The sequence below is a fragment of the Trichomycterus rosablanca genome, chromosome 14 (genome assembly GCF_030014385.1).
Source record: "Trichomycterus rosablanca isolate fTriRos1 chromosome 14, fTriRos1.hap1, whole genome shotgun sequence".
NCBI classification, from domain to species: domain Eukaryota; kingdom Metazoa; phylum Chordata; class Actinopteri; order Siluriformes; family Trichomycteridae; genus Trichomycterus; species Trichomycterus rosablanca.
The window spans coordinates 9051084-9065469 of record NC_086001.1 but is presented as its reverse complement, the minus strand read 5'-3'; the positions used below and the strand labels follow the sequence as shown (position 1 = coordinate 9065469).

Sequence of the window (14386 nt, the reverse complement as noted above, 5' to 3'; positions counted from 1 at the left end):
TACTAAATTGTCCATGATTGTTCGATATAACCTTGTGAACTGATGAATCTTGTGTAATAAGTAACAACCGTTTATGTCATGAATGTAACCAAAGAATGTAAAACATGATGTTGAAAACCTAATACAAAAGGTTACATTCTGTTTAAATATGTAAGTAAAAAAATGCTAAATTTTATGATATTGTCTCTGAAGAGTAGTATAAAATCAAAAGATAAAAGGTAAAAATGTATTGTGCTGTATTAAATGTAAAAACACATCTGTCTGCCCCTGTGTTTGGTACCTGTGTTGGATAATACATCTGTTGGAAGAGCTGAACCAAAATCACATATAATGGGAGATAAACAGCATCCAGCAACTACCTCAGCAGCCTTGGTTCCAAAAAATGAACTCTCTTATTTATCTGCTCATGATATTCAAAAAAAAAAAAGGGTAGAGGGTTTTAAAAGATCAGGATTTTATTGCATAGACTGTGGGTTGAATAAGCTAGCAATTCTGAAACAAGACCATCAAAGTCGTGTTTAGTCGTGGAACAAGCCTGGCAGGCAACTATCACTACTAATACTTTTTTCTCTCAGTTTTATATATATATACACTGTATATATTCTGGAACATAAGAACTTTCCCAAGTACTTTTATATAAAGAATTCTTACCCAAAAAAGGTTAAAAAAGAAAAACATTTAAAAGTAACCAATTGCTCCTTTAAATGTACAAAAAAACCAAGTAAATTATTAACGCACGTTTCAGACAGATTAACTAGTCGCTTCTAAGAAGTAAAGTTTTCATGGCTTGTGGTAAGGGTGGATTAAACATTACATTTAAAAGCTAATTATCTGTTTGATTGTGTGCCCTATCATTGGCTTTGGTGCGTGTCTGTGTGAAGTCTGTGTTTCCTTTGTGTAATTCTGCGGCCTCTCTCATAAAAATATGCAGCAGGTAGATTAGCTCCTCCTAGTTGCTCCTAGGTGTGAGTGAGTCAGTAGGTGAGTGTTGGTCCGTATTTGACTGGCCCACTGTCCAGGCTGTATTCTGGCCCTGCACCCAGAGGTTTTAGAAAGTGCGGCTTCACTGCAACCAAAACCAGGACAAACTGGTTATGAACATAAATATGATCATTTGTGTAATATTAGATGGCAACCCAATATCAACCTAACAAACCAACTTTCAATTAAAGCACTGACACATTACTTTAAAATCAGATCCATGTTAAACAAACGCTAATATGAATAGCGTAAAAACAAATGAGCTCAGAAAACTAGACGAAGTCGAATAAATCACTACACGTGAGGTTTAGTCTTACCTAAGACCAAAATCAGACTAGCGTAGTCGACCAGAAAGGTACGAGAACAAGATGCATCATTTCTTTACTTATTACCTCACTGCACCATTCAGAGACAGCCCATTTATCTTCATCTATACGAGTAACAAAACAGCAAAGCTGCCGAAATGCTTCTTGCATCCTGACCACAGAAAAAGAGGCAAAAGACAAGGTTTGTAAAAGACTATATGAATACTTGGAGAATGTAAATCCCTGCAAGAAAATCTGTCAAGATGAGGACTAATGCACAAGGTCAGGTACAGGCCAGAAAGAATGTGTTTACCGTTCAACACTGTTCTTTAATGTAACAACCTACACAGTTTATTCTGGGGCATCCTAGAGCATGTAATAAAGCAAAAAAAATAAAAAGCAACCACATAATATTAAAGCAAATACAATCATCCTTTTGTTCTTTGCACATCTGAGAAGAACCCATACTGACTAAGTGCACATGTATAATCACCTAAACCTCAACAAAAAACACAAAATCTGAACATCATTTTCATGAAGCTAAATTAGATACACCAGTCAATTTGCCAGATGGTGAAGTGTGCTTTATTATTCCAGAGAATAGGTCTCAGTGCTCAAGAGTCTACGGTACTGTGCTTTATTATTCCAGAGAATAGGTCTCAGTGCTCAAGAGTCTACGGTACTGTGCTTTATTATTCCAGAGAATAGGTCTCAGTGCTCAAGAGTCTACGGTACTGTGCTTTATTATTCCAGAGAATAGGTCTCAGTGCTCAAGAGTCTACGGTACTGTGCTTTACATCACACCAGCCAATAATTGCACATAACGGGTTTGTGTGCAGCTGCCTAGCCATAACCGCTCTAATGCTGATGTTGCTTTTAGTGGCAAACTGGAACCATCTACACCGTAGCCCTTAATCAAAACATCAGGATCTATAATATTAGTGACTACGCACATTTGAAAATGTTTAGTTTCCTACAGTGCTAAACCACAGCATCCACAATTTTGACTCTGTCCGAATACACATACAATTACACCACATCTAGTGTCACGTATAGTAAATGAGTGCACTATTCACACTGTGGTTAGTACTTGGACAGGCACTTAACCAAGCCAGCACACTTAGCATGTCAGCTATTTCAGAATATACAAAAAGAACCATGACTTCAAATAGCAAACAGGCGTTAGTCTCTTGTTTTGATTCTTCAATATATTTTTATAATAAAGAAATTTTCATTATATTTTATGAACTACACTTACCCATCACTTTATTAGAAATACAGTTACACTGTTAGGAACAGTGTTACACAGTCATGCTACACAATACATAAACCTTTAAGATGCTCGGGTGGCACAATGGTCTAACATGCTAGCACACCACTGTGGAATGTTCGAACTTGCAAGAGCTAGCATTGCACATTTTGATCTTTGACCGCACTTGAGCACAGTTGCCTGGACATTCATTATTTTATTTTGCTTATCAGGGTAATTTAGTCAGGAGTAATGCAACAAAACTCATTTTTACACTATATATACTTGGCGTTTGACTGGCGCTTTTTTAGCTGGTTGGCCTATCACATCACAGCTGAGCTGTTACTGCTTCAAGATGTATGCATTTCACATTAACAGCACTTATATTTGCTTTACCTCTAGCAGGGCAGAAATATGACCAACTAATAAGTCACAAAGTCTTATGACATATGATACTGTGTTGATCGTAGATGGCATCCAATAACAGACACACTTAGTCACAGCTCTTCTCTGTGCTCAATTTTCCTAATTAATGAGTACATGTCCTTGAGCTGCACCCACTGCTAATGTGATAGAGAGGTTGGATGCTAGTCTGTGGTTCTCCTCAATCAGAGAGAGGGTGGGACTGGTAATGACTAAATTAAAAAAAGGGTGAAAAATAAAGACTGTTAAAGCCGTAAAGGGGGGTGAGTGTGCAAGTATATTAATGCCAGGTGGTGGTTTTGGAATGGGATGGAATGGTAAAGTGTCCAGTCCACATAATTTTGGCCATGATGTATTACAGTATAATTACAAGAATTAATAGAACAAATGAAAGCTTTTAATTGCAGCAGATTTACATGGATTAATCTGCATAATATTACATTAGAAGCATAGATGACTTTGATACATGAATGGAATGGAAAATGTACTGCTTCAAATAACCGCCTTTAGACACTATCCCAAACAGAGGCAGTTCAGCAAATAAAGGTCGGTCACACTATATCTAAGAAGGAAATACGCAGGATGACAAGAAATAGCCATGATGGATGATACCCACAAAGAACTGAGGCAGCTAGAAGAGGAGGTGAAACGCTAGGCTCCTAAGTATTATCTTACAACAAAAAACAAAACAAAGGAAGTATCCTATTCAGTGCACTAAACTAACTCCTCTTATTAAACTTGGAGCAGGAAATAAGGCTTCATTGAAGTAAAATTATGTTCTGCCTTGTGTCGTCCTGACTCCATTTAACGGTTATCCAGGCAAGTAAGGCGACAAAAGGGCAGAAGCTGGATCACAACAGCAAAATTGTTATTGTATGCTATGCATGCATCTACGTATGTTTTATGTATATAAGTATTCTCTAATTTTATTAATCTTCTCTTTTTTTATAGTTAGATTATATAGCTTGTTTTCACTGTGTTAGATGGATGTTGTAAGTATGTGGCAGGGTGTATGTCTGATGAGAGGAGCTGTAACAAAGAAATTTCCTGCAAGGGATCAATACAGTATATATCTATGAAAAGTTAATTGCATATGAACGCTTCCTGACAGCTAAGTAACTAACTTTATCTAGTAATATAATAACCCCAGTTCTTATTATGAAGTTGGGTTAGGATTACCTAATAAAATTGTCTAACCATTTATTTTTCCAACTAAACACATATCAATTTAAACTAAATACGGTAAATTAATACAAATAAAACAGACACTTTATTTGGTATACATAACTGGTACGTACATTCATTGCTTATTATATAAACTACACCTACGATGCAGATGTACTTTGTGGGTCTACAATAACTTATGGTAGCCCATCTGTTACTCTACACTCTTAACCCATACCTTATTTATCAATTGAAACAGACCCCATAGAATCCCACCATGAAAAATATAGCAAGTTTAAATTGAATTTAAAAATGGGGTATGAGGGTGACAATCCACAAATAGTTTATGAGAGTTTAGATTTGGTCACAAAGTGTATAATTTCAACACACACTGACTGTTGATGAACTATAAATTCTATGCAGAATAGAATTGGAAGGGATGGCATTTCTGACTTTCAGTAAAAATACCTCCAATAGTGACGGTTTCAAGTGTCTAAAAGCAAATGGTGCTCTACCTCAGTCTCCAGGACTTGCTTAATTGGTGGCACTTTTAAAATAAATCAGGTTTTTGCCACCCTACCCACCATCAGGCTGCTGAACAGCAATGGACAACCCCACATCTCATCATTAATACAGTGATCTCCATAGACAATCCCCACCATATGCACCCCATACAACCCATTCTAAACTCTGCACTTTACTCACTTGAACTATATCCACCAGACCTGCACACATACTATGTTTAATTCATAACTTGTAGAGTACCTGTACATCTGGGACTTATAATTATTATTCCAAATCTTATATACTTATATTCCTCATTCTATTTCAAAATTTCTTTAATCAATACCTGTATATATTGAACAAATGGTGCTAGCTTATGTAAGTTGATGTGTATATTTTTTGTAATTAATGTGTATTGTAACCGTGAGGGACTATGCACCTAAGATTTTCACTCACCTTTCACACCTGTGTTAATGTGACGTGACGAAGTGATTTGATGTGCATTCCATATGTTTTGGAAAATTTAAATAAAAAATATGTCAATGTGCCACCCAAAATCAATAAACTTTATATGTTTTAAAAAGCAGCACAGGCTAGAAGAGCAAATGTCGAGGGCAGTTCTAACCCAGTGATCTTATAAATACAAGACAAATGATTTTTCATGCCCTTGAGTGTGCATTGCATTGAAGAGGGTATTAATCAATACAGTGCTATTCAAGGATTCAGTGCCCAGCAAGACTAAAGGAAGGAAACTTTACACCTTTAGTTGAAATGAAGACAACAAGGAATGTCAAAAATCTGCACTCTTGCATCAGGCCCAAGGATGCAGACCATAAACGGGTGGATATCTGAGTGTAACCCCAATTTTTTGGTAAGATTTCCACAAGAATTTAAAGTTTATCTGGTAAACCGTTATAAAGGCCACTTTGAGTCTTGGAAACTGTGGGAGGAAACCAGAGCTCATGGAAGAAATTCATGTAGACTTTGGGAGAACATGCAAACACCACACAGAAAGGACCCAGACCTCTCCACCTGGAAATCGAACCCAGGACCTTCTCGCTGTGAGGCGACAGGACTGTCCATGAACCACCACGAGTTTGACTGAAAATCTAAACTCAATAATAAGGAACTTTTGAACAGCTTCACATGACAGTAATTAAAAAAAAATGCTGACCATCGTTCGAAATGTGAATATCATCCGTATAGAGCACATCAGCACTAAAAAAAGGAAATTGTTGAGCTGCCATAACTTTTACATACAGTGTATCACAAAAGTGAGTACACCCCTCACATTTCTGCAGATATTTAAGTATATCTTTTCATGGGACAACACTGACAAAATGACACTTCGACACAATGAAAAGTAGTCTGTGTGCAGCTTATATAACAGTGTAAATTTATTCTTCCCTCAAAATAACTCAATATACAGCCATTAATGTCTAAACCACCGGCAACAAAAGTGAGTACACCCTTTAGTGAAAGTTCCTGAAGGGTCAATATTTTGTGTGGCCACCATTATTTCCCAGAACTGCCTTAACTCTCCTGGGCATGGAGTTTACCAGAGCTTCACTGGTTGCCACTGGAATGCTTTTCCACTCCTCCATGACGACATCACGGAGCTGGCGGATATTCGAGACTTTGCGCTCCTCCACCTTCCGCTTGAGGATGCCCCAAAGATGTTCTATTGGGTTTAGGTCTGGAGACATGCTTGGCCAGTCCATCACCTTTACCCTCAGCCTCTTCAAAAAAGCAGTGTTCGTCTTAGAGGTGTGTTTGGGGTCATTATCATGCTGGAACACTGCCCTGCGACCCAGTTTCCGGAGGGAGGGGATCATGCTCTGCTTCAGTATTTCACAGTACATATTGGAGTTCATGTGTCCCTCAATGAAATGTAACTCCCCAACACCTGCTGCACTCATGCAGCCCCAGACCATGGCATTCCCACCACCATGCTTGACTGTAGGCATGACACACTTATCTTTGTACTCCTCACCTGATTGCCACCACACATGCTTGAGACCATCTGAACCAAAGAAATTAATCTTGGTCTCATCAGACCATAGGACATGGTTCCAGTAATCCATGTCCTTTGTTGACATGTCTTCAGCAAACTGTTTGCGGGCTTTCTTGTGTAGAGACTTCAGAAGAGGCTTCCTTCTGGGGTGACAGCCATGCAGACCAATTTGATGTAGTGTGCGGCGTATGGTCTGAGCACTGACAGGCTGACCCCCCACCTTTTCAATCTCTGCAGCAATGCTGACAGCACTCCTGCACCTATCTTTCAAAGACAGCAGTTGGATGTGACGCTGAGCACGTGCACTCAGCTTCTTTGGACGACCAACGCGAGGTCTGTTCTGAGTGGACCCTGCTCTTTTAAAACGCTGGATGATCTTGGCCACTGTGCTGCAGCTCAGTTTCAGGGTGTTGGCAATCTTCTTGTAGCCTTGGCCATCTTCATGTAGCGCAACAATTCGTCTTTTAAGATCCTCAGAGAGTTCTTTGCCATGAGGTGCCATGTTGGAACTTTCAGTGACCAGTATGAGAGAGTGTGAGAGCTGTACTACTAAATTGAACACACCTGCTCCCTATGCACACCTGAGACCTAGTAACACTAACAAATCACATGACATTTTGGAGGGAAAATGACAAGCAGTGCTCAATTTGGACATTTAGGGGTGTAGTCTCTTAGGGGTGTACTCACTTTTGTTGCCGGTGGTTTAGACATTAATGGCTGTATACTGAGTTATTTTGAGGGAAGAATAAATTTACACTGTTATATAAGCTGCACAAAGACTACTTTTCATTGTGTCAAAGTGTCATTTTGTCAGTGTTGTCCCATGAAAAGATGTACTTAAATATCTGCAGAAATGTGAGGGGTGTACTCACTTTTGTGATACACTGTAAATATTATGACAGGTCTTGGCAAGAACTGAGTTTATTCAAGTGAAACAGAAACAGAATAAGCCTGCTAATCAGGCTCAGTGGAAAAGTGCTAAACTGGGATATTTTCCCCCTCTTAGTTACTGCGGGCAAACATTTCTAGGAAAAGAAAACACACACCGCTACCAGAGGCAAAGAAATATTTCTTTTAAATTGCATACATTAAAAATGCTATCCAGGTCAAAGTGAATCCTGAGGTTGTCAAAGCAGCAACACGGCTATTAAGTCCCCGGTCCATTACAAAATCAATTACTGCAGTGCGGTTACATATTCTCTTCGGCCCGCCTGATTGCTAAATAACATCGGTAAAAAAAAACACTGCAAGGTAAGCTGGCCGAGTGAAATCTGAGCGACTATTATAGAGACGTCTCTGCTACAATGCAGAGTCATCTAAGACTACAAAGTAAGTCTAAAGGCACGTCTGATACAGTAAATCAATATTAGTGTTGGTGCAGGGCTACCACTTGATACACTTTCCTAGTTGATGCAGAATTGTTAAGGATGCCATTAAGGCAGCTTTGCTAGCTCAGTTTTCATATGCAATTGCTTTCGACAACAGAATGCTGCACAACAGCTTTACAAACATCTGAATCCAGAAGCCACCAAAGATGCATGAGGAAGAAACTTATGCAGGAACCAGACTCAAACTGATGACCAGTCATCATCTTGGCAACATAGGGTAGTAAGAATAAGTTCTTTAGGAATCCTAGAAAGGCACTACATTATTCTCCAAGTGAATAGTCACCAAAAAATGGTACTGGATCCACCTAGTGCACTGTTGGTAAACACCTGACTAATAGGGAGTAAAACAATGTTTCTATGGAAAATATTGACACATACAGTGTATCACAAAAGTGAGTACACCCCTCACATTTCTGCAAATATTTCATTATATCTTTTCATGGGACAACACTATAGACATGGAACTTGGATATAACTTAGAGTAGTCAGTGTACAACTTGTATAGCAGTGTAGATTTACTGTCTTCTGAAAATAACTCAACACACAGCCATTAATGTCTAAATGGCTGGCAACATAAGTGAGTACACCCCACAGTGAACATGTCCAAATTGTGCCCAAAGTGTCAATATTTTGTGTGACCACCATTATTATCCAGCACTGCCTTAACCCTCCTGGGCATGGAATTCACCAGAGCTGCACAGGTTGCTACTGGAATCCTCTTCCACTCCTCCATGATGACATCACGGAGCTGGTGGATGTTAGACACCTTGAACTCCTCCACCTTCCACTCGAGGATGCGCCACAGGTGCTCAATTGGGTTTAGTCCATCACCTTTACCTTCAGCTTCCTCAGCAAGGCAGTTGTCATCTTGGAGGTTGTGTTTGGGGTCGTTATCCTGTTGGAAAACTGCCATGAGGCCCAGTTTTCGAAGGGAGGGGATCATGCTCTGTTTCAGAATGTCACAGTACATGTTGGAATTCATGTTTCCCTCAATGGACTGCAGCTCCCCAGTGCCAGCAACACTCATGCAGCCCAAGACCATGATGCTACCACCACCATGCTTGACTGTAGGCAAGTTGTCAGTTGTCAACTGGTACAGTTGTCAATACAGTTGTCTTGGTACTTCTCACCAGGGCGCCGCCACACATGCTGGACACCATCTGAGCCAAACAAGTTTTTCTTGGTCTCGTCAGACCACAGGGCATTCCAGTAATCCATGTTCTTGGACTGCTTGTCTTCAGCAAACTGTTTGCGGGCTTTCTTGTGCGTCAGCTTCCTTCTGGGATGACGACCATGCAGACCGAGTTGATGCAGTGTGCGGCGTATGGTCTGAGCACTGACAGGCTGACCTCCCACGTCTTCAACCTCTGCAGCAATGCTGGCAGCACTCATGTGTCTATTTTTTAAAGCCAACCTCTGGATATGACGCCGAACACGTGGACTCAACTTCTTTGGTCGACCCTGGCGAAGCCTGTTCCGAGTGGAACCTGTCCTGGAAAACCGCTGTATGACCTTGGCCACCATGCTGTAGCTCAGTTTCAGGGTGTTAGCAATCTTCTTATAGCCCAGGCCATCTTTGTGGAGAGCAACAATTCTATTTCTCACATCCTCAGAGAGTTCTTTGCCATGAGGTGCCATGTTGAATATCCAGTGGCCAGTATGAGAGAATTGTACCCAAAACACCAAATTTAACAGCCCTGCTCCCCATTTACACCTGGGACCTTGACACATGACACCAGGGAGGGACAACGACACATTTGGGCACAATTTGGACATGTTCACTGTGGGGTGTACTCACTTATGTTGCCAGCTATTTAGACATTAATGGCTGTGTGTTGAGTTATTTTCAGAAGACAGTAAATCTACACTGCTATACAAGCTGTACACTGACTACTTACTCTAAGTTATATCCAAGTTTCATGTCTATAGTGTTGTCCCATGAAAAGATATAATGAAATATTTGCAGAAATGTGAGGGGTGTACTCACTTTTGTGATACACTGTATATACTGATCAGCCATAACATTAAAACCAGCTCCTTGTTTCTACACTCACTGTCCATTTAATCAGCTCCACTTACCATAAAGAAGCACTTTGTAGTTCTACAATTACTGACTGTAGTTCATCTGTTTCTCTGCATGCTTTGTTAGCCCCCTTTCATGCTGTTCTTTAATGGTCAGGACTCTCCCAGGACCACTACAGAGCAGGTATTATTTAGGTGGTGGATCATTCTCAGCACTGCAGTGACACTGACATGGTGGTGGTGTGTTAGTGTGTGTTGCGCTGGTGTGAGCAATGCTGAAGGGGTTTTCAAACACCTCACTGTCACTGCTGGACTGAGAATAGTCCACCAACTAAAAACATCCAACCAAAAGCGCCCCGTGGGCAGCGTCCTGTGACCACTGATGAAGGTCTAGAAGATGACCAACTCAAACAGCAGCAATAGATGAGCGATCGTCTCTGACTTTACATCTACAAGGTGGACCAACTAGGAAGGAGTGTCTAATAGAGTGGACAGTGAGTGGACACGGTATTTAAATATCAGCACAACACCACCATTGTCAGTGTCACTGCAGTGCTGAGAATAATCCACCACCTAAATAATACCTGTACTGTAGTGGAGTCCTGACCATTGAAGAACAGCATGAAAGGGGGGGTAACAAAGCACACAGAGAAACAGATGGACTACAGTCAGTAATTGTAGAACTATAAAATGCTTCTATATGGTAAGTGGAGCTGATAAAATAGACAGTGAGTTTACAAACAAGGAGCTGGTTTTAATGTTATGGCTGATCAGTGTATAAGTACATATATACAGTTCTATATTTCAGTACCTCTACTAAAGGCCTATTCTAATGGCTACTGGGTTTCTTTCACCAAGTTCAATTTACAGTATATCCGGTTGCACTAAAAACGAAAGCAAATTGATTAGATGAATCAGGTGTAGCTTCGATTCGGTTAAAAATAAAACCAGCTACAACAATGCCACCACACACACATTATAGTTAAAAAAAAGCCTTCCAGCAATATTCTACTATAGGAATTTACTTAGCTATTGCTTGTAATTGGGCTAATACTAGCTTGAAAGACAACAGACAACATTCTGTTCAGACAAAAAAGTAAATATTGTAATGAAATCTATCACAAAATTCTATCACCTTATAAAAAGAGGAGAGGACAGAGAACCAATAAGTTCATTGCAAAACAGTTAGAATCAAATAAGTACCAACTGATTCCAAAAATATACAAAAAAAAATAACAACAAGATTGGCATAGCTCTGCTCGACGGCATACCTTCGACTGCGGTGGGCAACCGTTAGCCAGACGCTGCAGGTGCTCCGAAGTTTGGCTGCAAGATATCAGGTCCGAGCAGCAGGTCGTCCGACCCAGCCTCTTCATCAGCAATGAGATGAAGCTGCAGCCACAGCCACACATCGACTCGCTCATCAGGAGCCAATGTGACAGGTCAAGACGGAGAGTGATTTTTTTAAATCCCGGAGGAATAAAAACTTGAGGTTAACTTCTGTCTCCGAGAAAGTCTGAGGTGTGAATCTTGCTGGCACAATGACTGAGAAATTAGGGGCAAAAAAACCCCCCCAAAACTTTGATAACGAAGCCAACAAATACAAATTAGTGCCTACATGATCACAGCAGCTTTCTTCAGAGGTCCGTAACTTTTCTTAGCAAACGTTTTAAAAGGCATCTAAGCCTTTGTTCAGTTTTTGTTGTATTAAAGACCATTAATGAAGATCACCAGGAAAAAGTCCTGCCGATCTCCACGAAGTCCTGCACCTCCAAGACACCCAAGTAGTGAGAGATCAATGTCAAGATAGAGCAGTAAGTAATTTCCAAAAAGCCTCAGCGCAAGCAGCTCCTAAGTGCTCCTACTTTCGCCCTCCCTCCACTTGTCACTTAGTCGCCGGCGATGCTCTTCACCATCCGCTCTCATCGCTCTTGCTTCCTGGCTCTCTCTTTGCTCGACACACTCTTCCCAGCATCCTGTCATACGGCCTCTCTGCAAGCCCTGCCTCCTCCTCTCCCTCCCTTGCATCGCTCTGGTCTCTGGCCATCAGCTGGCTTTAGTGAGTCACAATCAGGGATATTGCTTCTTCACTACTTCCTGTAAGACTTATCATTGCACTGCTTGATACTGCCACCTCTTACATCTAAGTGCAAGGTACTTCACAAGGAGGTACTTTGTGTGAGGTTAATTTGGGCTCATTACTTAGTCTGTTTTAGACAACACGGTGTGCGATACCATTTGTATTCACAACTGACCAAATACAGTCATATCATGCTTTCCAGAGCTTCGCAAAATAGTTGTCTTTGTTGTTTTGCATCATCCTCAGCTGTACTACTATTGGTACATTTATGCTGAGTCTTACAACAGAGGTTAAACTGCCGAAACTGTTTTGTAAGCAGCATTATTTACTTATTTTATTTATTTAGTAGAATTTTAACGTCATGTCTTTACACACTTTTGGTTACATTAATGACAGGACAGGTAGTAACTGGTTACACAAGGTTCATAAGTTCAAGTTTTTATTGTGAAACAGAGTCATGGACAATTTTGTATCTTGAATTTACCTCACTTGCATGTCTTTGGACTGTGGGAGGAAACCGGAGCTCCCGGAGGAAACCCACGCAGACACAGGGAGAGCATGCAAACTGCTCCACGTGAAAATCAAACCCAGGTCCTTCTTGCTGAGACAACAGTGCTACCCACCGAGTCACCGTGCCGCCCTGTAGGCAGCAATAAATCAGCCACCGGCCGCTCAAGTGGCGCAGCGCTAAAAACACGCGCTGCAATCAGAGCTGGATTCTGGATACATGGTGGTATCGAATCCAGCTCTGCCTTACCGGCTCGAGGCTGAGAGGCTACATGAACAATGATTGCCCGGTTGTTCAGTTGGGGAGCGGGACAAGGGGACGGATGTGGGTCTCTCTCTGTCAGAATGGTGCAGTTACGACCTCTGCCGGCTGATTAGAGGCGCCTGCACAAGAGATGAGGAAGGAGTGCTCTTTGGGTGTGTCTCTCTGCATGCAACGCTAGGTGGCGCAACGCTCATCAATGTGTAGGTGAAAAAATGCAGGCGGCTGCTGCTCTTGTTTCGAAGGGGATGTGGGTTAGCTTCGATCTCCTCGGTCAGGGCAGAGTTCGGCATAGGCAGAGAGGAAGCACGATGCAAATTGGATAATTGGACGCGCTAAAAGGGGAGAAAATGCAAAAATAAATAAATAAATAAATCAGCCGCCAATTAGAATAAGATGAGTGTAAAAAGACCATTTGGAGGTGCTGATTTTGCTCCTTTGTACTACAACAGTAAAGCATTCACCATATTACAAAGAGATGACTAGTCTAAATTCCAAGAACACAATCGACAATTCAGACTTTGCATTCTGGGTGGAAAGATTGGCAGTTACTGGGATACGGGAGCTTTAACACAAATCAGAACCCAAAAATAAAGAGAAATAATTTAAAGAACTTAACTGACAAATCATTATGAGTAAAAGAAAGCGACACGGTATGTGATCTTTAAGGTATAATAACAGCTAAACAGCAGCCTGCAGTTCTGACAAAATACACATCCGATGTGCATGAGGCCAGTGAGTAAAGGCAACTAACCAACAGTCTTATTTAGTGCTGGGCGATGTGACGTACATTCGGTATACCGGTTTTTGATTCCTCATACACCACTATACCGTAGCATGGTTTATACAACAGCTCAAAACCTTCACTATATACATGGTGAAATTAAAACATTTAATATTATATGTACTTGTGACAGTAGAATCAGCCACAGACATATAAAAAGTACCAGTCATACAAAAAAACAAAACAAAACAAAAAAAAACATACCATGATATACTCTGAAACGGTCAGAATATAAAAATATACTGTGATACAAATTTTTGGTCATACTGACCAACTCTGGTCTTATTCTGCATTCTCAGGATCTCTTTTCCTTCCCCAAACCTCACACTCATTTAATTCCTTAAAGCAGTGATCTCAGGCACTCAGACCTGATTAGTCTGCACATAAGGACACTCGGGAGGGACTGCGAATGATAAATGCGAATCGTCCAATTAACTGGTAAATCGTAATGAGAGCTGATATGGAGAAGCCGTATTCGGTGATGTGCGCAGTGTGCAAGGGGGTTTTATTCGGGTTCAAATCAGGCACTTCAGCTCCAGGCAACAGGCCAGGTTGCTATAAATAGTCTGAGAACAATAACCACCCAGATCACCTTGCATGATCAAGAATAACAGCAGGAGGTAAAAAACGTTTAAATATCATTTTAGACAAGGACAGGGCAAAAAGCCAGATTAGAATCAAATAAAAGCATAAAAAGAAACAG

At 40.8% G+C, this 14386-nt stretch overlaps 1 protein-coding gene across 1 annotated transcript in view; it reads right to left on the bottom strand.

Moving 5' to 3' along the window:
• The window catches only part of fbxw7 (F-box and WD repeat domain containing 7), a 193301-nt gene that overhangs the window by 140764 nt on the left and 38151 nt on the right, over positions 1 to 14386 (bottom strand). The gene's annotated exons all lie outside the window — the stretch shown is intronic.